At 38.2% G+C, this 21,996-nt stretch overlaps 1 long non-coding RNA gene across 1 annotated transcript; it reads left to right on the top strand.

Moving 5' to 3' along the window:
• Positions 1-4,373: 4,373 nt before the first annotated feature.
• On the top strand, positions 4,374-5,586 carry LOC138687089 (uncharacterized). The gene is made up of 2 exons (XR_011326424.1): positions 4,374-4,721; positions 5,486-5,586. It is a non-coding gene; the product is annotated as an uncharacterized lncRNA (long non-coding RNA).
• The last annotated feature ends 16,410 nt before the right edge of the window (positions 5,587-21,996 follow it).

Below are 21,996 nucleotides of genomic sequence, written 5' to 3'. Positions count from 1 at the left end.
CTGGGGTTAAACTATGACAAGTTCTATCACTGAAATTGTCTGAAAAAGCATCTTACTCTAGGAAGTGTTAACAAGCAGTAGTGTCAGATCTGACTGCAAAGAATGTTTATGCATCTGAAGTAACAAAATTGAAAGCTTAAAAAGAAATACACAGTTCTTTTCCAAAGACTGAAAATTCATCCATATATATTGGTTTTGAAATAATTATTGTTCAGCTATTTTTGCTCACTTCTTTTCACATTGTATGCCTTTCTTAATAAGAATTTCTGCTTGCCATATGAATTGTAACTGCACTTTTGACCTTTCAGCTACTGTAATCCAAATCCCTCCATCAAGTGGAATACAACATGGTGGTAATCACACCATGCCTTATCTTAAATGGCTTCAGTGCTGGTGCCATATGTTGGCAATATATTCTTGTGGTTTTTATCCTCATGGAAAAAAAAGTTTTCTAATTCTCACTTTTTTTGGCTCCTGATAAGAGGAGGTCTCATGTTTTTTTGTTCATCCCCCCAAACTTCTGCAAGGGCAGGCACAATTGCTATATGTTTAGTCATCAGAAATCAGTTCATATTTGTAGTATTAATCAACAATTTCCCATTTAGGATTTTATAGTGTTTAGTGAAGGTGACGTCATTATTGGCTCCAAAAAAAAAAAACCCATAAAATATGCTGGATTTCTCACTACATACCCATATGACCAAAAATTGTGAATTTGGAATTTATGGAACAGATATTGTATCACTAAAGACCAAAGGACACAACACCGTCCTGAAAGATTATTCTTTAAATGTTGATTCATAATCACTGTTAACCATCTTTGGTTATTGTTTACTAAGTAGAAAAAACCCTTTTTGCAAATAAGATTGAATATCAAGTAATATTATTTGGGTTTTTTCCATGGACAACTTCATGTGATGTCAAAAATTAGGAGAGAACTCTAATTTCTATTTACAAGAATATTTATTAGGAGTGTATAGAATTCTTTGTTCTGCAGGTGACATGACTTGTTCTCTGATGTATTCTGGAATCCTTTATAAAGTTATTGAGTATTCAGTTGTTGCCTTACAGTTGAGAGGTCATAAGAGCTGCTCATTGGACATTACGTTGCTGCTTCTTTGCGTGAATGTGATACCTTGTTGAGGTATCTGCCGCTATGGTAGGATGGGTCATACGAAGTCTAAAAGTGTCACAAAGTCCAATTCTAGTAAATGGGAATTACAAAGTAAGCCAAAATAATATTGAATGTGTAAAATGTGGATGAAATGAGAAAAAAGTCTGTGATGAGAAGTGGACCAAATTTTAAAGAATTGTAAACTGGATTAACATTCTGGCATTCAAGATTATGACTACATCAGAAGTTTTTTCTGGTGTAAAATCAAGTATTGAATTCAGTGAGGTGGTCTCAGTTACCGTAGTGTGAATTTCAACTTTTCACTTATGTGTTTAGGATATTAGCAGCATAACTAAAGATAAAATTTGGGGCTTTTTATCCTGAGTCAGATAGTTGGACGTGCAGGTTTGCTCCTTGCATGCTACATGAATGCCTGCTTGGAAGAATTCCATGGATAATGACCCTGGAGAGAAGGGGGTCCAGGATAGCTGGTTAATTTTCAAGGATCACCTCCTCTGAGGGAAAATAGTCCACCCTGATGAGCAGGGTGTCAAGTAAAGGTGTTAGGATGCACTGTTCGTTTGGGTGAGCAGGGAGGTCCTGACAAAACTAAAACATAAAGAGGATGTGTACCAGAGGTGGAAGCAGGACCAGGTGATCCAGGAGGAATACAGAGACATGATTTGAGCCCTGTGGTGACAGACTTGGAAAAGTCAAAGCCCCCTTGGAGTCTGGAGATGTTAAGGGCAACAAGAAAGGCTCATACAGGCATATCGGCAGCAAAAGAAGACTAGGGAAAATGTGAGTCTGCTGCTGATAGGGGCATGGATTCTGGTGACAAAGGACATGGAGAAGGCAGAGATGCTGAATGCCTTCTTTGTGTTGGTTTTTACTGGTAAACTGGCCTTCAGGAAGCCCAACTCCTTTAGACCAGTGGGAAAGTCCAGAGCAAGGAAGTCATACCCTTAGTGTAAGGGTATCAGGCTTGGAGACTTTTAAATAAACTGGATGTGGGACCTGATGGATTGTATCCATGAATGCTAAGGGAGCTGACCAAGGTCACTGCAAGTCAGTCAGGAGAGGTTCCTGAGAACTGGAAGAAAGCAAATGTCCCTCATATATTCAAGAAGGGCAAGAAGGAAGATAGAGGGAACTACAGGCCAGTCAGCCTTACCTCAATCCCTCAGAAGATGATGGAGCAAATTTTCCACTTCCTAACATGTGGAGGACAAGAGGCGTGATCAGGAGCAGTCAGCATGGATTTCTGAAGGGGAAACCATGCTTAACCAACCTGACTTCTATGATGAGATAGATGACTACCTCAGTGGATGAAGAGAGAGAGCATTTGTGGTTCTTATCTTTACGAGGCTTTTGACACCGTCTCCCCTATCATCCGTATAAACAAATGTATGATGTACGGATTAGTTAAGAGGACAGCGAGGTGTGTTGAAAACTGGCTGAATATCTAGGCTCAAATGATTGTGATCAGTGTCACAAAGTTGAGCTGGAGGCCACTCACTGGATGTTAATATGAGTCAATATCCATTTATTGCAATGTGGAAGAAGTTAGAAAATGACCAAGTAAATCCAAATTCAGTATTTTAAAGTAATGCATGTTTACTGCAAAAATGAGTAGTATTTTTATTAGGGAAGAAAGCCTCAGCATGAAAAATGAAAGCAACCATTTTTTTAATATCTTAGAGAAGCCCTTAGAAAGAGGTAGAACACATTAAAATAGATTTGCCCAAACCCACATTACAAATACCACTTTAAAGAACTTGTTATGGAATACTAGTGAAGGAAAGTGAGTGATGTGGAAAAAAATTGTATTTGTTGAAATCCCCAAAGTGCATAACTGGGAAAAAAGATATTTACTAACTCTTCTATATGTTTAAGGACATGTCTTGTCAATGCCTACCTGAAAGAATAATTGTGTTACATGGTCATTGAGATGTTGCTTCCTGTATTTATGTAAATAAACATGACATCTTTCATAAATGCAGTAAAGAAATATTTCAACATATTTGACAAAGAAATCCTATTTAAGTATAGCAATTACACAGAGAGGCTGGTACTTTTCATTTGACAATTTGGAGGCCACTTCATGATAATTCAGGAAGAAAAAAATTTAATGCATAGGTTACAGTAGCTCAGGTATAAAGGAGAAAACTGCTCGTTTCTTTCAAGTATCCCTTTAATTTAGATGTTGGCCACTTCTTTTCTGAAAGAGAGGAGGCTTACAGTGATAATTTAATTTTGTTTTTGATCCACAGTTCTGATTTAGGAGTTTAACCTATAGTTCAGGGAAAAGAAAATTCAGTTATCTATTGGCTCTCGTTTAGCTGCAGAAATGGAGAAGTTGCAGCATCTGATACAAGTTAGGCTGTCTTCAGTTTTGTTTCAAGTTTCAGTGACTTGAAAGGGCTCTTTACAAGAATGTTGATTTTTCTGGGTTCTAAATCACTTACACCACAACCATGATGTGTCTCACTCTACCTCTGTCCTGCTTGTTTGCCAGCCTTCACCTCATTTTTCATCTCCGTCTCACCTCTCACTGCTGAGCAGCAAGCAGTCCTTCATGCAAAATTCCCAAGGACTACAGATGGAAATATGACAACATGCACATTTGAAAGAAGTTCAGCAGATTCAAGGAAGTTGTTCACTCTACTTTGGTTTTCCAAGTAAAATACATTTCAGAAGTGATGCACTCTCTTAATAAATGTGATCTTACTTGATGCAGTAAAGTTGCAATTGTGCTTTTAAAGTGTTTTAATTAAACTCTCTTTTTTCTAAGGCTTGGAATATCAGTGGTATATCTTACAGTCATGCAGTGATGACAGCACATTTTGTTTATGTAGCATGGGCAGATATTTTATTTATGTTTTATGCAAAATAATGTAGCCAACATGATTAGACAGTAATTTGTGACTTCCAGTGTAAACATTTTAGGAGCTGTGTAGTCAGAAGCGAGTGCTAATTAGAGAGCTGTTAGCTAAACATATACAATTGGGAACAGACTGACAGGCTATTCTAAACAACAGGCTATTTATAACTCCATGCTGTTTCTAAATTATATTTGTTTAATAGACTTCGGACAATGCATTAGAGGAGAGTTTTGTGACTTGATCTGCACTTTAATTTCTTTAAAGAAAAAGAAAACTTGCAAATGTGAATGCCACACAGGGTAGCTGTGATAATTGAAAGGTATTATTAACTAGATGACTTTCTGGCTGTGCCATTTTCTAATTTCTTTAGGAGTGTGGACTCCCTGAAGAGAGTTATAAATTCAAGTATTACTTAATTATGCTTTTAACAATAAAGGGCACTTTAATCAGCAGCCTCTCAAAAGCCCTTGTCTTGTAGTCATTTATTTGAACAATAAAAAAATCAAGAGATACTTATAAAGTCTTCTGAAAGGACAATGCACCTATTCACAGGCCCTAATTTATGTTGTAGCTGTTCCTATGGACACTTACCTTTCAATATCAATAGAAAAGTATTATTTTAACTTTTTCAGCTGAGGTGTCACTTACTACCAGGATTTTTTTAATTTTTAATGGAAAACTCAGAAGATATCTGGGCACCGTGATCATGCTTATGCATAGGGGTGAGTATGTGAATTCTGTTAACTGTCCACTGAAGAATGTGTTATGTTTCAGAAGGTGGGAAAACTAAATGTACCCTGGAGACAATTTTAAAGTGGAATGGGAGTTTTTATCTGGTTTTTTTGAGGGAGAAGTGTGTTAGTTTCCTTTTAAAATAGCTTCTCTTTGGAAGCTGAGAGAAGAATTGATTAGAGTGCTGGAAGGCGTCCTGTGAGACTGCTACTATGCTGGTGGATGTTGGGAAGTTCATGCTATATGTGCAGGCTTAGCTCAGGCCCCAGCAGGGGGACATGGAACTCTTCATGTTTAAAGAAGAATCATTTGTACAGTGAAGAGTACTTTTCAGGACCCAAGGGAAGAGAGCGTTCCTCTTCCAAAGGATTTGTCTATAAGACTACATTTTGGAATAAATAGCCATCTACTGTGCTGCTTTTCCAAGACAGTGCTATCGCATGAGTGAACTGACTGCTCTTAAGCAAACAATTGAGTGTCAGGGCTGACAGTCTGTGCCATATGAGATTCTTCATGCTCATTTTGAAAATACACAACATACACTGAGTAACACTGTCATTGCTTAATTCTTCTCTGGTTGGTAAGTTTAAGCAACTTATCATGTGTTAAAAAGGGTTACAACAAATATACTACTCTCTATTCAGCTATGGTATTCAGTATCCACCTCCTATTATTTATGTTTTGTTTTGTTTTATTCTTCTTCATGTACTGTTTAACCCCTTGATATAGTATCTCTCATTTTATTTTGTTCTAGAAAAAATAAGTGAACCAAGTGGAGAGAAGAACTGGCCACACAAACCCCTGATTAAAAAAACATTGTTGAAGAAACTAAATGGGAGAGGAAGTCCTTTCTTGTAAGTGTGACTCCATGTATTTAAATTCATTTCCTTGATACTTCTGTTCAAACCTAGCCTATATTTTGGTTTCTTAAATGGGTGTGAATCCACTTTAACTGCATACAACTAATAAATTGTTTGGATTTACACCACTATTACTAGAGAATCTTTTGGAACTGGAAGTTCTAAGTTTTGAGTTCAGTATGTGAAGAAAGTTGGTAACACTGATGTCTTCAGTTGTTGCTAAGTAGTGTTTAGTCTGAAGTCAAGGATTTTTCAGCTTCTCATGCCCAGCCAGCAAGAAAGCTGGAGGGGCACAAGAAGTTGGTACAGGACACAGCCAGGGCAGCTGACCCAAAGTGGCCAACAAGGTATTCCATACCATGTGATGTCACATCTAGTATAGGAACTGGGGGGGAGTGGGGGCGGGGATCACCGCTCGGGGACTAACTGGGTGTCGATCGGCAGGTGGTGAGCAATTGTACCGTGCATTATTTGTACATTCCAATCCTTTTATTACTACTGTTGGCATTTTATTAGTGTTATCATTATCATTATTAGTCTCTTCTTTTCTGTTCTATTAAACCGTTCTTATCTCAACCCACGAGTTTTACTTCTTTTCCTGATTTTCTCCCCATCCCACTGGGTGGAGGGGTAGTGAGTAAGCGGCTGCATGGTGCTTAGTTGCTGGCTGTGGTTAAACCACGACAGGTTTTTTTTTTTCATTAACTTGGGTGACAAAACTGGTGAAAAAAATGTTCTCTGAAGTCTTTAAAAGTGGATCCAAATGGATTCATTTGGACTAGGCAGCCACTTTTGACCATCTGAATGATGACTGGGTTTTTAAAAAAATATACAAAAAGCACAAATTCAGTTCTTCATCTGAATAAGTATCTGATAAACGAAAGGGTTGTAATTACTAATGAAAGGGCAGCTTTGCCACAAGAGTCAGGAGTCAGCTGGCAACATCTGTTCTCTCTTCAGATACTTTTTTTTAATAACCTGTCCTCATTCTTGATTTTTGATACATGGTTTGTCTTCATCTCTCCATTATCGTTTCTCCTTTCACACATTAAACACAATTTTGTGGATATATTCTTGGAATTCTACCTCCGATGGCCTATTAAGCATTGTAATTAGTCATGACATCATTAATAAGTCTGAACAAGCCAATTATGATGTGTCTATGAACAGTAATTAGTTCTAGAAATGCAGATATTAGAAAAAAATTAATCATTTTACAGATTCATTCCTTTGTATGGGGGCAAGGGAAAGAAGGGTTTTGTTTTACTGTTTGGAATTTGGTTTACACTGGATTTCTTCCCCAACAAACTCAGAGAAGATTCTGATATGAATTCTATGACCAAGTGTTGAGGAAAATCAAGGAACTTAAATCTAAAGATTCTTCATCTCTTTTAAAGATACATTCTCAAAATGGAATTTGTAATAACAATACTAATTAGGATGTAGTGCAAACAGGAGTCTGTTTTGTGTTAGTTGATCAAGATTGGATATTCTTTTTCTTTTCTATATGCTTATTTCTATTATTGGAAAAGTTTATAGCTTATTTTAAGTTGCTGCCTGCTTATTATTTTGATCCAGCTGGAATCAGGAGAGTTTCTCCTAAGTATCTTTGTTGCTTGCTTATTATATGCTGCATGCTAGTAAGAGCACATTGAAGTGACAAATTGGTACTGAAGTCTTAGCTGATGACAGCTGTTAAAAAAATTCAGATCACTTTTTCTTATTCTGAAGGGTTTTTTTAATAGACCATATTTATTTTCAGGTAATAGAAATTACTGAATTTTTGTCGGTCTTGTTTTGTAGATAACTACAAGGTAGCTTTTTGAGTGTGACTTTTCAGATACGGTTGTGATAAGTTTTTGGTTACACAAATTGAAACGTGATAAAGAGATTTGATTTCTGCAAGAGAAGCACTTGGTTGGGCTGAGTGCGCAAAGATGCAGTGTTATGTCAATGATAAGTATTCATTAATTCAATTGGAACTGGGTGAAGATTTACTGTTAGGAAAGCAAAACCAGAAAGAGTCCACTCCCCTATCGCCCTTAAAGAATAAGTTTCTTTTAGGTCTGCACTTTTAATTCAAACTTCTCAAAATAAAATGTTTGGCTGCTTATTTGAAGATGCTAATTAGAAATTGAACTAAATTCAGTTACAGATAATAGGCTGCTCAAATTCAAAAGGTAAGGTGACCTGAATGAAAGCTTTTCATCTCACTGAAAATAGTCTTTTTTCAGGTCAGTTAGCTTGAAATGAATTTTTCATAGTCTTTGTTTCATTTTTTACTTTAAGCTGAAAAAGAAATGATTTGTACAGTTCTTGCACTTGTTTCTGCTAAAATCCATGTCTCAGTAAGGTGTGTAAAGCTGGGTAGTCTTAAACATAATCATAACCCTCCCGCTTCACACCCTATTCTGTTTTTAATGTATTCACTTAAATATCCATGAACCTAGAACCTAATGCAAGCTTTAGCATTTGGACCGAGAGACTTGGTACTTAATATGTTAAAAGAACTTGCTGTTAAAACTTCTGTTAACATTTTTCTAATGGTCCTAAGATTTCACCTTAAAACTTCAACTGAAAAAAAAAACCATATTTCTCAAACGGACTGCCTGTTTGTATCAAACTTTTTTCCAGCTGTTGGGAAAAGTTAAGTATTTGCAGGTGCTTCAAATTAGATTTTGGCAAATACTGCAAACAAGTATGTGTAAATACAAATTCTGGTAAAGAGGAATTTGCTTCCACACATTTCTAATCCCTGGGTGCTATTTAATTGAATTTCATTCAGGAATAATTTTTAGTCAAGAAAGTATCCTCTCTGTTTGCAATGGGATTAATGTGCATTAAGATTTCCTAGATTTCACTTTAGAACTATCAGAAATAAGCAAAAAAAAAAATCTAGGCTAAATATAATTTTATTTTCCTCAAACACCAAGCAATCAAAGGCTCAGCTAAGGATTTTGTTGAGTTAAGGGACCTGTGTTTATAGTTAAGGGACTTGTGTGTGTATTTTGATGCTAGAAGTGTTTGATATTGATAGACCTTAAATTAGTTCTATACTTTATAATTCATGAAAGTAACAGAAGATCATTTTCTTTTCGGAGGCTGTTGAGATTGATTCCTGGATAGGGTAGGTAAACACTTAGAGAAGCAGAAGTCACAAACTCACCATAGCTCTGGGAGTACAAAATACTGGTAGGTGCCCCTGAAAATCTACACAATAAAAATTCTCACTGTGGAGGTCTCCAAATCGTTGAATAGCCTGGTATTCAAGAGCTGGGTTTTTATACTTTTGCTGTTATTAATACTTTGCAATTGCTATTGAGATTTGACTGTGTATGCTAAATAATGATTCTATGTTCTTGCGTGTGGTACTGTTCTATCAGGGATGCAAGGAAATTCTGGAACAACAATTCACTTAAAATATGTTAGAGCCTTACACTATTTTATTCTGTCTAGTATAAAACATGCTGTAGGGACATTGCAAGACTGTATTTCATAATAACTGTAGTAATTAAGTTTAGAAGCTGGGTATTATGTGGGTTTTTTTTTTTTGCAACGATAGCTTGCTTTTTAAATTTTTTTCAAAAGAAAAAAGGATCAGAAGTGAAAACGGGCAATGAAAGACACTTAAAACCACCCTTTCAAATTTTTACTTTTTTTTAAACTCCTCTGCACCTCATAGTCTTTTTGGTATGTGGGAGAGAAGAAACCAAACTACAAAAATAACATAAATTGTAATAGTATTAAATTAATTTAATTTAACATAATTAAAGCGTCTTGATTGACCAGAGTGGAAATTTCACAGAGAAGGCAAAAATTTTAAGTTTCTAAAATGTTTTTTAATCCTTAAAATATTCATTGAACATGAAAACAATTTCCACTGACTTCAATAACCAAGTAATTAATTTTTAAAGACTCATGTCTCTCTTCTTCCCCAATCTATAAAGGTTTATATTCATAGCTATTTTTCTTTATTAGAAAATAAATACAGTTTTGGATTTTGTTCAGTTTTTTAATGGAAGCTGTTTGTAAAGGTGGGGTTTTAACTCTAATGTGACGTACTGTAAACTGTAGTTCGATTCAAGCAAGTAGGTCTGTGGTGTAATTGCTTTCATAATTAACCGATGATTTCAATTCAAATAATACAGCAGAGTAACTCAGGGGATTTTGCTGTCTCTTGCAGCTCCACTTTTACAGCTTCAGCTGTATTTGCTCCTGGAGTTTGTCTTGCTCAATGTTTGCAAGTTTGGCATTAAATAGTGCCTTAGAAACTTTTTGGAGCAATCTGCCATGCCTTTCATTTAACAGGCCTAACTAATTGGAATGTTTATACAAAAGGGCACAGTTAGCCCATACTTAAAAATTCTTGACATTAAGCTGTGCCTCCTTGAAAATGAAGAATGCTTTGGTTTCTTTGACCACCTGCTGGTGTGAGGATTTATTTGAATAACTAAGCTGCCCAGATTTTTAGTGGGATTTTTGGTGTCCTAAATTTTGCAATATGCATGAAGAATAATTTACTAAATCCACAAAAATCTTTTGGATGCCTTCACGTAACTCAAGCTTTATTTAGAGTTTCTAGCTTCTCTCTTGAATCTTAATATATTTGCAGTCCAGTATACAGTGCTGAATATTCTGTGAAATGGAATTTTATGCTTTTCCTTTACTTTAAATGAATGATGAACTTGCTTTAAGGTGCAGTCAGATTGAGTGAATCACATTGATTGTGTGATTGCCTAGTGCAGTGGTCTCCAAACCTTTTGATCGCTCACCCCATCAGCAAAAAAGTTTTTGAGCGTGCAACCCCAATGTAAGTTTTTATTTATAAATTATATACTGGTACCACTGTACTATTATGCACATTATAAACCATACACAAAAATAGAAATTAAGAAAGGATGAGATAAAGATGAAATAAACAATATTTTAAAATAACTTTATTATTTTATTATATTTATTTTAATATAATTATTTGTTATTAACTAATATTTTTATGGGAGTGAAAAAGTTAGTAAACACCATTAATAAAAATTAACAAAATAAAATTGTTATAATGTAAATGACATTTTTAGTGAGCGCAATGTGATTGAATATGCTTCATTATTTTTTAAAATCTTGATTTAACACTTTGTGATGCAGTTATTGAAAGGTCTGGTTCTAAGTTCAGTTTATTTTTAATACTTGATTTTAATGGCTGTGATAGCTGAAAAAGATACTTCACAGATACATAGAGCAAAATGGAAGAAGTGCATCTTCGGCCACACTTACTAAATCATAATACTAATTTTTTGAATCTCATCCACCTATTATGCAAAGGTTTTTGTTGAAGTTTGCCTAGTAAATTTCCACCTTCCCTGATGCAAATCAGTTGTTCTCACAAACCAGTTGGAAGGGGTTGCTTTTTTATATTTCTAATCAAGGGGTTAAAAACCCACTGAAACTATTTGCTTGGAAGATTTTGAGCAGGGTAGAAAATTCTGTTTCCAAGTTTAAATGTACAGATAAGAGAGTTTTTATAGGTAACAGGCTTTATGTGATTTTTGTTGTTGAAAATGTTGTCCAAATATCTGTTTTCAAAGTGCTGTCTTGATAGCATGAGTGTGTTTTGAAAAACTGTTACTTTCTCACCAATTTGTAAAACATCACCTTTACCTTGAAGGGACAGATTGTGTTTCTTTATTCAAAACTATCTTCTGGGTAGCATAACACTGATCACACAGAAAAGGCCAGCAAATTTGGAACACTTGTCTTTTTGTAAAATAAAAACGTGTAACATCTTTAAGTTTGACAACTCTTTAAAGCACTTTGCCACAAGATAACCAGCTGACATCTGTGTGGCACAAAAGATTTTCATGGCCACTCTCCATCTCATTACAAAGTATTGTGACAATTGTACTACTAAAAGGTCTCGGTTTTGTAAAACTAACCGTGACATGCTTTAGCACTTTCTACACTTCTGGCCCCAATTTGTTTACTGCAATAACTTTCCTATGAAGACTACAGTGAATAAATTTCATGTGTGGTACTACGTCTGTAGCCTTACCACATAATCCATTTTATATTCTAGTCAAAGCAGCTGCTCTGTCAGAGGTTACACTTACACAATTTTTTTCCATAAAAATTGTTTTTATTAAAGTCATTTATTGTTGAGAATATATCTTGTCTTGTACATCTTTCCTTCAGTGACTCAAAAAAAAGTAGTAGTTCATGTATTTCATTATTGAAACAGAATCCAGCAAATAGCATAAACTGAGGCATGATAAAATAATCTGTAATTTCAATCAGTTGCATAGCAGACATGCCACATTGTATAACTTGTTCTAATTCTTGTTTCTTCAGATCTTCAGCAGTTTTTAATCTGTGTGTTAGAACAGTATTTGCTGGCAAAAGAATGCATTTTAGTTCCTCACCATGTTGTTTGTGTGTATTATTTCATCCATTTCTACCGTGGCAGGAATAACAGGTTTTTTTCACCAATGGTATGTGGCTTTCTGTTTTTTTGCTATTGGGTAACAAATCTTGAAAGAGGCTTCTAAATATTTATCGTTAAGTTTAGTGAAATTCTGTAAAGTACTGGATGAACTATTGCATGACTTTAAACATCTCAAAAAATGGTAGAGGCTTGTCTTCATGTTCTGGATGCCTAAAGGTCTTCCTAACTGTGATGGCTTCATACTATCATTGGCACATATGTATCTCAAGGCACAATATACGTTTAGAGCAAGGTTCATTGTTAATGACAGGGGAAGTAAATCCATATTTCAAATAGTTTTCTTGACAATTTTGATTTTTTTGACCAACTTCTTGTCAGATCTGATTAGGTCATCATTGTTTTTTTACCTCATAATGTGGCTGATGAAGAGCTCCTACCAGGAGTAAGAGAACTGTTAGTTCTGCCATTTTGTTGTTGGCTTGTACTTGCATAATTGGCATCATCTTCAATCCATGGTTTCTTTGCAAGAATCTTTTTAAGGCACTTGTCCATCTTGTGAGGGTTCGTTTAGTTAAAACTAGATGGTATAAACTCTAAATCCACTTAAACGGGCATACATAAACTTCAATATGTCACAATAGTGAGTTAACTATTGTTATAGCTGAAAGTGAGTTAACAAGCGTGAGTGAAAGTGGATGCTACTGTGGAGCCCTCCATGCTGTGGAACACCCACTCTTCCCTCAGGACACCTCATATACTGTAAGTGACATGTGACTGTCTGATACATGAACTGAGTGAGGCTGCCAGTGTTAAGCTGTATATTAAGTATTAGTAAAACTTAATTTCATTCTTATTTTTTGAGATAAAATATAAATAGAACTCTAGTATTTTCTCCTCACACCTCATTGGATACTCTTGCACAGCCTCTAGGGTGTGTGCACCCTGCTTTGGAGACCACTGGCCTAGTGAAAGCTGTTTCAGAACAGCTTAAACTCTTGACAATACAAGATGCAGCATTATAGTCTGGATATGTGTGTCTGTCATGAATTAACAAAACTTTTTTGAGGAACCAGTAAAAGTGTTTGAGCTATTGCTCAAAATTTCAACTTTTGTCTTATCCCGTTAGCCAAGGAGATGTATATTTCACTTTTCTGAGTCTTGATGTTAGTCTTTATGGAGTTACAATAGAAAATACAGTTTGGAAGGGACCTCTGGATGTCGTCTGGTCCAACTCCCTGCTCAGAGCAGGGACAATTTTGTTGCTTCAAGTTGCTCAGGATCTTTTTAAACTGAATTTTGAGCGTTTCCAGGGATGGAGATTCCATAATCTCTCTGGACCTCTGTTCCAGGGTTTGATTGCTCTTACGGTGTATAATTTTTTCCACCTAAGTAATCAGAATTTTGTTTGTTTGCAGATTGTGTCTGTTGCCTCTTGTTGCGTCCCCTGAGACTGACTGTGACTTCTGTATAAACTCTCACCCCTTTAGGTAATTGAAAACTGCATTTAGATACCCTTAGCCTTCCCTTCTTCAGTTTGTACAAACCTGGGTCCTTCAGCCCTCTCCACGTACCTCAATTGCTCCAGGCCCCTCACAGTCTTGGTGGCCCTCTGCTAGATTCACCCCAGTTTGTCAGTGCCTTTGTCAGTGCTGGGTGGATAAAACAGAAAGACAGCATGTTCTGAAGAACAAATGGGTGGAAAGAGAAAATGTGATTCCAGGGAAGCAGTTGCAGCCTGCTTCAGCATGATTAGTCTCTGTTGTTTCCATAGGAGTAAGGTTGGAGCATGGCACAATAAGGACAGATGATTACTGTGCTTGAATTTAATATAGCCAATTCAATTTAATACAGCCAATCAGCCTAGACTCATTATATTATATACCTTAGTTTTTCGCTGTATTTATAGGAAATAATAAAACTATGATTCCAGTAAGAAAACAGCTTCCAGTCAGGTAGAAATGAAAAGTTTTGAGCAATCATTGTTAGTACTTATTGTGGCAAATAAATACAAGAAGATTCATAATAGGGACATGAAATAAATATTTCCTTTGCTGTTCTGCCAGCAGTTCATTATACATATCTTTTTCAAATAATGTCATGCTGCTTGTTACTGTGTTACAGTTAGCGGGAATTGCAGCTGGAGGAATTAGAGAGGTCCCAGCATAATTCCCCGAGAAACCTGAGTTTAGTAAATTAAATGTTTTTGATTGAAATTAAAATATGTGAGGAGGAGGGAATAAACACGCTAGTCCATTTTTCTATTATAGCAATCCTGGCCAATTGATTGACATATGAATTTTGCAGTGTGACTATTCTTCCAGATTCAGATGACACATAGTTCTTGGTGAACCTTGCCACTTGCCCTTCCACTGCTATCATTTTGTATTATGTATCACGTTCAGATTTCTTGTCCTTATGCAGGTACTCAAATGGCATTATTTTGAGCGTGCTCTGACATTCTGCTCTAATTTTCATCATCAGTTCTCACCAGGAACAACACTCCCTTTATCCACCTGTTCAGTTCTTACCTTCCCCTCTCGTAGTGCTGCTCCCTGGCACTCTGTAGTCCACTGTCCCCATGTGCTGCTCTGAAGTCATTCAGATCTTACATGCAGATCAAAATCCCTTTGAAGTTATTGCATTTTGCTAAAAAATGAGGGAATAGGGAAAAGGCTCAGGCATTCCTAACTAGGCTTTAATAAATAGCAGGTTTGTACTGTAACACATTAAGGCTGAGAAATGAAAAACAAGAGGAAGGTAACTCATAAAATCAAACTTTAAATTTACCATTTAATTCAGAGAAATAATGTTTGGTTCTGGTTTAGGGAAAAAGTCTTCTTTATCCTTATCTGAGAGTATTTACCCGTGTATGCATATACAAGTACATGTCCTTGATTTTTTTGGCTGTGTGCCTAGCTGACTTTCAGTTGCATGAATGCTGTCACGGTTAAGATGAGTTTTTGGGTCCTTTTCATGAAAGAATGAAACTAGTCTGGAAACAGAGTTTGGAAATTTGAGGCAAATAAAGATCGCAGCTGTGCAAACAAATGGGGTTATTATGTGCACAGATGAAATTAACACATGTGCAACTGGCCAATGTGCACATGGAGCTGTGGTCATCATAACTGTAAATCAGACACTCACTTGAACACATAATAATATGTAGTTATGGTATATCATTTTTATCTGTGGATTTTAAAGCATATTAAAATGGAAAGCTGAAGTAGTTTGAAAAGAGCAGTAGAATCCCTCCTTTTGCATAAAAGAAACTCTGAAACTTCAAAAATGAAAATTAATCTTGAAAATCACATTGCAGCTAAGAGGATGTCTTGGTCTTCGGTAGATCCTTTGTCTTGGATGGTATATAAGTGCATTCATTCACTATGCCAGTTCCTACACAGTTACACAAATACAACATAAACTCTTTGTTGTGCTGTGAGCCTTCTGTTGCTGCAAATTTGCTTTCTGATCTTTATGACACAATTCTATTGTTGACATTTTGAAACTGTGTGATTTTTCTGGACTTTGCAGTTACCCAGACTCATCCATCATTTGCATTCTTTGAGGAAAGAATTTTCTTTGAACTGGTAGTTGCTGGTGCTATTTACTGAAGTCGTACATGGTAGTGTCAGGGAGCGTTGGATCTGTAAGCAGGTAAGAATTGATACTGCTCTTTTAAGTATATTCTGAGTATTATAGCCTGAGCCCCCTTTTCTTTCACTACAGCTCCCTCTTGCAGGTGGAAGCTAAGAAAAAGTCTGTCTTTCTTGCAGTGACTGAATTAAGCACTCAAGCTATCTGTACAAGATTCCGTTTATTTCACTAAAAGATCAAACTTATATATGTTTCAACAAAGATCTAGAAAGAACTAGTGGCATACAGCCAATACTACTAACACAGGAGCACAGATCTGGCTCAGCTGCGATGTTTGCCAGTCCTCAGAACAGTTAAAGATAAAAACATTCCATACACTTGGTTGTGACTGTCTTCAGCCACATCTTCCCAGGCATACACAAGGCCATCCTCCAACCTGAGCTTGTAAAACTAGTTCTTCAAAGGCTTGGCGAACATGCAGCACAACAAATTCTAACGGTTCACTCTTAAAAACATATGCCAGGTGTTCTGAGCTGCTCCCATATCTCCCTTTTTTGTTTAGGAACATCAGATTCATGAGGATGGCAGCGAGGACTCTAGGTTCGAAACAACGCAATCCTTGTAGTGCTCCTCAGATGATTCTGATTGCTGCAAACACACAAATGATTAATAACCCTCCAATAGCAATAGAAATTCAGATACACAGATTTAAACCTTCAAACCATGTTTTTGGATTTAACCACTTAACACTATTAGACAATTCTTTGAAAAACACCTTATTCTGGTAATTTTTTTGTATTTCCCATTTGATCTTATAATATCTGTGCAAGATCTTAGCTGTCTCCTGCAATATTAGTAGCAAACGCACCTTCACCTAATTCCAATCTCATACACTTTCATTCCTTTGTAAAGGAGTTACACAGAGCCCTTGTCTTTGAAATTCCCAATCACAATCTAATTTCGTTCTATTTTGTAATGCATTTTGTCTACCTCTGTGTGATGGGTTGATCCTGGCTGGACACCAGGGGCCCACCATAGTGGATGAGGGAAAGGCTGTGGATGTTATCTACCTTGACTTCAGCAAGGCCTTTGACGCTGTCTCTCATGGCATACTCCTTGAGAAGCTGGTGTCTCGTGGCTTGGACAAGTGAACTCTTCGCTGGATGGACGAGCCCAGAGGGTTGTGGTGAATGGGGTGAAATCCAGTTGGGGGTGGGTCACAAGTGGTGTTCGCCAGGGCTCGGTGTTGGGCCCCGTTCTGTTTAATATCTTTATCAATGATTTGGATGAGGGGATTGAGTGCCCCCTCGGCAAGTTTGCAGACGACACCAAGTTGGGAGGCAGGGTCGATCTGCTCAAGGGTAGGGAGGCTCTACAGAGGGATCTGGACAGGCTGGATCGATGGGCTGAGGCCAGTCATATGAAGTTCAACAAGGCCAAGTGCCGGGTCCTGCACTTCGGTCACAGCAACCCCCCATGCAGTGTTACAGGCTTGGGGAAGAGTGGCTGGAAAGCTGCCTGGCAGAGAAAGATCTGGGGGTGCTGGTTGACAGCCGGCTGAATATGAGCCAGCAGTGTGCCCAGGTGGCCAAGAAGGCCAACGGCATCCTGGCCTGTATCAGAAATAGTGTGGCCAGCAGGAGCAGGGAGGTGATTGTTCCCCTGTACTCGGCACTGGTGAGGCCGCACCTCGAGTACTGTGTTCAGTTTTGGGCCCCTCACTACAGAAAAGACATTGAGTTGCTGGAACGTGCCCAGGGAAGGGCAACCAAGTTGGTGAGGGGCCTGGAGCATAAGTCTTCTGAGGAGCAGCTGAAGGAGCTGAGGCTGTTTAGTCTGGAGAAGAGGAGGCTGAGGGGAGACCTTATCACTCTCTACAACTACCTGAAGGGGGGTTGTAGTGAGGTGGGTGCTGGTCTCTTCTGTCAGGTGGCTGGAGATAGGACGAGAGGAAATGGCCTCAAGTTGCGGCAGGGGAGGTTTAGGTTGGATATTAGGAAAAATTTCTTTACTGAGAGAGTTGTCAACCGTTGGAACAGGCTGCCCAGGGAAGTGGTTGAGTCACCATCCCTGGAGGTATTCAAAAAGCGCGTAGACAAGGTACTCCAGAACATGGTTTAGTGGGCATGGATGATGGTTGGACTCGATGATCTTGAAGGTCTTCTCCAACCTAAATGATTCTATGATTCCATGATTCTATAGCTATTCTATCACTCCCTGCTCCTCAGCTGGGCAGGGAAGTGGGAAATGAGGCTTGCGGTCAGGTCATCACACGTTATCTCTTTTGCATCATCCTCCTCAGTGGCAGCACTCTTCCCCTGCTCCAGCGTGGGATCTCTCCCACAGAAGACAGTCTTCCACAAACTTCTCCAGCATGGGTCCTTTCTGCGGTGTGCAGTCCTTCAGGAGTGTACCGCTCCAGCATGGGTCCTCCATGGGGTCACAGGTCCTGCCAGGAAACCCACTCCGTGGGCTTCTCTCTCCACAGATCTGCAGGTTCTGCTGGGATCATGCTCCAGCACGGGCTTCCCACAGGTTCATGGGCTCCTTCGGGCACCCACCTGCTCTGGTGTGGGGTCCTCCACAGGCTGCAGGTGGATATCTGCTCCAGTGTGGACCTCCATGGACTGCAGGGGAACAACTGGTCTCACCATGGTCTTCGCCACGGGCTGCAGGGGAATCTCTGTTCTGGCACCTGGAGCATTTCCTCCCCCTCCTTCTTCACTGACCTTGGTGTCTGCAGAGTTGTTTCTCTTACGTGTTCTCACTCTTCAGCTGCTGTTTCTGTGTGTTCCACAAGCCCTTTTCTCTTCCCTGTCTCCAGCTTTTCTTTTTTTCTTTTTTTTTGTACACAGAGGCACTGGCACTACCACTATCAGTGGTTGGCTCAGCTTTGGCCGGCGGCAGGTCCGTCTTAGAGCTGGCCAGCATTGGCTCCATCAGACACAGGGGAAAGCCTCCAGCAGCCCCCCACAGAAGCCACCCCTGTAACCCCCCACTACCGAAACCTTGCCACACAAACCTAATGCACTCCAAGCCAAACTACCACTGCTTCTAAAGCTTCCCATCGTGCTAGTATTGTTGATCAATTTGTACGTGGGTATTCATTGCAGCCGTAATATTTTCTAATACATTAGCTAGTGTGTGAGAAGCCTGAACGGATTTTGCAAGTGCCATGGTAGCAACAGCGGCAGTAGCTGCAATAATGATAGCTGATATTATTAAGGCAATGAGCCATCCTATAAAACATTTTGGGTGACTAATTGTCCGCTTTAAATAATTGACTTAATCCCGATTCCCCTTCCCATGATTTGGTCATATTTACAGGGATCCACAATTCAGCACAACATCACATTGGCATGATTACTGTAAGACTTAATTCAGATGTAGTCTTATGAGTAAAACAGCTAAAATACCAAAGTTAACTCAGATTAGTTTCAAAAGCATGGTTATGTAAAACAACATCTACAAATTGAACTGCTATAAAAACATAAGGATGTGAAGTACGTATCTTCACTGAATCTTTGTGATTCTGTGTCAGGTTCAAACTATGCAAGGAATGGTTCTTTACATGGTCACCATGGCTCAGGCGCTGCATTCTCTTCAAATCTCTCTACGTGATAGCCTTCTCATTCTTGATGCGCTGCTTCCTCCTCATTTGTTTCTCCTCTTCAAATTCAGAGTCTTCATCTGCGGGATTGGGTTGTCTGAGTGGTTTCGCCAGGTCATGATATGGCTTCGCATGTTTAGCTGGAATCCACTTCTTTCCTGGGGGAAGAAGAACACAAGCATAGCCCCCCCCCAAGTGTTTAGTTCCACAGGTCCATTCCAACCAGGTCCACTAAAAGGATCCTTATACAGTACTTTAGGTCTGTGTGAAATAGAATCAGGACTTTTAAAATGCCAATCTATCGCTGTGCTGGCCATTGAGTCTGGTGAGCGACTTGAAAAATTCGAAGTAAACAGAGCATTATCTAGCTGTACTTGTGGTGGCATATTCCCCCTTTTTGGTTTATGTAACATGGACTATAAGGCATGATGCACACGCTCAATTATTGCTTGTCCAGTAGGTAAATGTGGAATTCCTGTCATGTGGGATACCTGCCACTGTTGCAAAAATAATTGAGTAGATTTAGCTACATACCCTGGACCGTTGTCAGTTTTAATGGTTTGAGGAACCCCCATAACTGCAAAGAGTCATGACTAATGTTGTTGAACATCACGTGCCTTTTCTCCAGAATGAGCAGTAGCACAAATGTAAGACGAAAAGGTATCAATAGAAACATACACAAATTTCAAGGAGCCGAAGGCAGATACATGTGTAACACCACTTTGCCAAATAGCATTAGAATGTAAACCACATGGGTTAACTCCAATGCTCACTGCAGCAGAAGCAACTCTTTGACAACCTGGACAAGAACAAATTATATCTTTAGCCTGTGCTTTTGTCAAATTAAACATCTTTTGCAATGCTGCAGCATTTTGGTGAAAAAAGGAATGAGAGGCCACAGCAGAGTGGAATTGCACTGTGCCAACAGTAAAAGAGTCAGCCATGGCATTTCCTTTGTCAAAGGTCCTGGCAGCACAGTGTGTGACCCAATGCAACAAATAAACAAAGGATAAGCTCTTTTATTTAAAACAGTTTGCAATTCCAAAAATTTGTTGAATAAGTCTTCATCATTTTTCTCCTTTAAGTAAGATCCTGGTAATCGCTGTACAACACATGACATTCTGAATCAGAAACAATATTGAGTGGTTCAGGTGGAAATAAAGCTAGAGTGTGTAAAACAGCCTGTAATTCCACACACTGCGTGGAACCTTGTAACAAAACAACAGACATCTGCCATACTCCATTATCTAGCCAGGCAACTACACCTTTTCCAGTTTTTCCGGAGCCATCTACGAAAACTGTACGAGCATTAACAATAGGAATATCTGATACTGTTGTCTGTGGTTTGATGTTTAATGTATGAAGGTTTTGCAGTAACTTACGTTTAGGCAGTGAGAAAGAAATTTTGTTCATAAGGGCAGCCAATGCGATTTGCAGTGATTGTGATTGAACAAAAAGGTTATCAAAATCTTGTTTTGAAAAAGGAAGATACAATGTATCGGGATCAAAACCAATGAGACACTGAGTATGTGACTGTGCTACTTGTACCACAGTCATAATAATTTCTAAAGGCTGTGTAACGGTTTTCTTTAAAATGTTAAACACCCATTCCAAATATAACATTTTCTGCGCAACTTTATCATGTTGTCCTGTAATAGCAAAAGGTTGTTTTGGACCTTGTATTACATACATATCAACAGGTAAAGTTAAGTTCCTTCTATAGGCTTGTAATAAAGATATCTTTTGTGAAACTAAATTTAACTCTTCCTTGGCAGCTGGAGTTAAAATCCGTGGTGATGTTAAATCAGGATCACTTCTCAGAACGTTAAACAGATTACTTTATTCCTCTGTGGTTATACCTAACATGGGTCATACCCAGCTTATTGTTCCTAATAATTTTTGAGCATCGTTCAGAATTAGTGTATCTGTCTGCAACTTTAATGATTGAGGCTGTACTGTTCTTTCTGTAAGAATCCACCCTAAATATTTCCAGGGCAGCATCTTTTGAAATTTTCTGTAGCAATTTGAAGTCCAAAGGTTTGCAAAGAATATTCAAGATGTTGCACAACACTTTCCAAATACTGTGTTGTTTCTGTTGCAAGTAAAATATCCATATGATATATTATAGCATTTAGAAATGCATCTCGGCTCGGTTGAATAGCTGCAGCAACTACAGTAGGACTATTCATCATGCTCTGAGGTAGCACTGTCCACTGATAACACTGCACAGCTCAGTGTTATTTACACTAGGCACTGAAAAGGCAAAACGTGCACAATCATCAGTGTGTAAAGGAATCGTGAAGAAGCAATCTTTTAAATCAATGACTTGTAATTCCCACTCTTTAGGGATCATTGCAGGATTTGGTGTTCCTGGCTGAGTAATCCCCATAGGTTGTAACACTGCATTTATCGCTCGGAAATCCTGCAATAATATCCATTTTCCTGACTTTTTGGGAATAACAAAAATCGGTGTGTTCCATGGACTATTTGAAGTGACAATGTGTCCTTGCTACAATTGCTCTTGAATTAATTTATGTGCTTATTTCAATTTGTCCCCTTTTAATGGCTACTGATCGACCCAAACAGGTGTGGAGGTTAGCCACATAAGTTTGAGCAGGGGTTTTACATCAGTGACCCTTAGGATAAATTTGTATTGACTGTGGTTAGGGTAATGTGCCATTGTTTCAATAAATCTCTGCTCCACAAATTTACAGATAAGTCAACTACATAAGGGTGAATCCATGCTTCATGCTTCTCAGGCCCCTTTA

Source organism: Haliaeetus albicilla, chromosome 10 (assembly GCF_947461875.1).
Source record: "Haliaeetus albicilla chromosome 10, bHalAlb1.1, whole genome shotgun sequence".
In the NCBI taxonomy this organism is placed as follows: domain Eukaryota; kingdom Metazoa; phylum Chordata; class Aves; order Accipitriformes; family Accipitridae; genus Haliaeetus; species Haliaeetus albicilla.
This window is presented reverse-complemented; position numbering and strand designations above follow the sequence as displayed.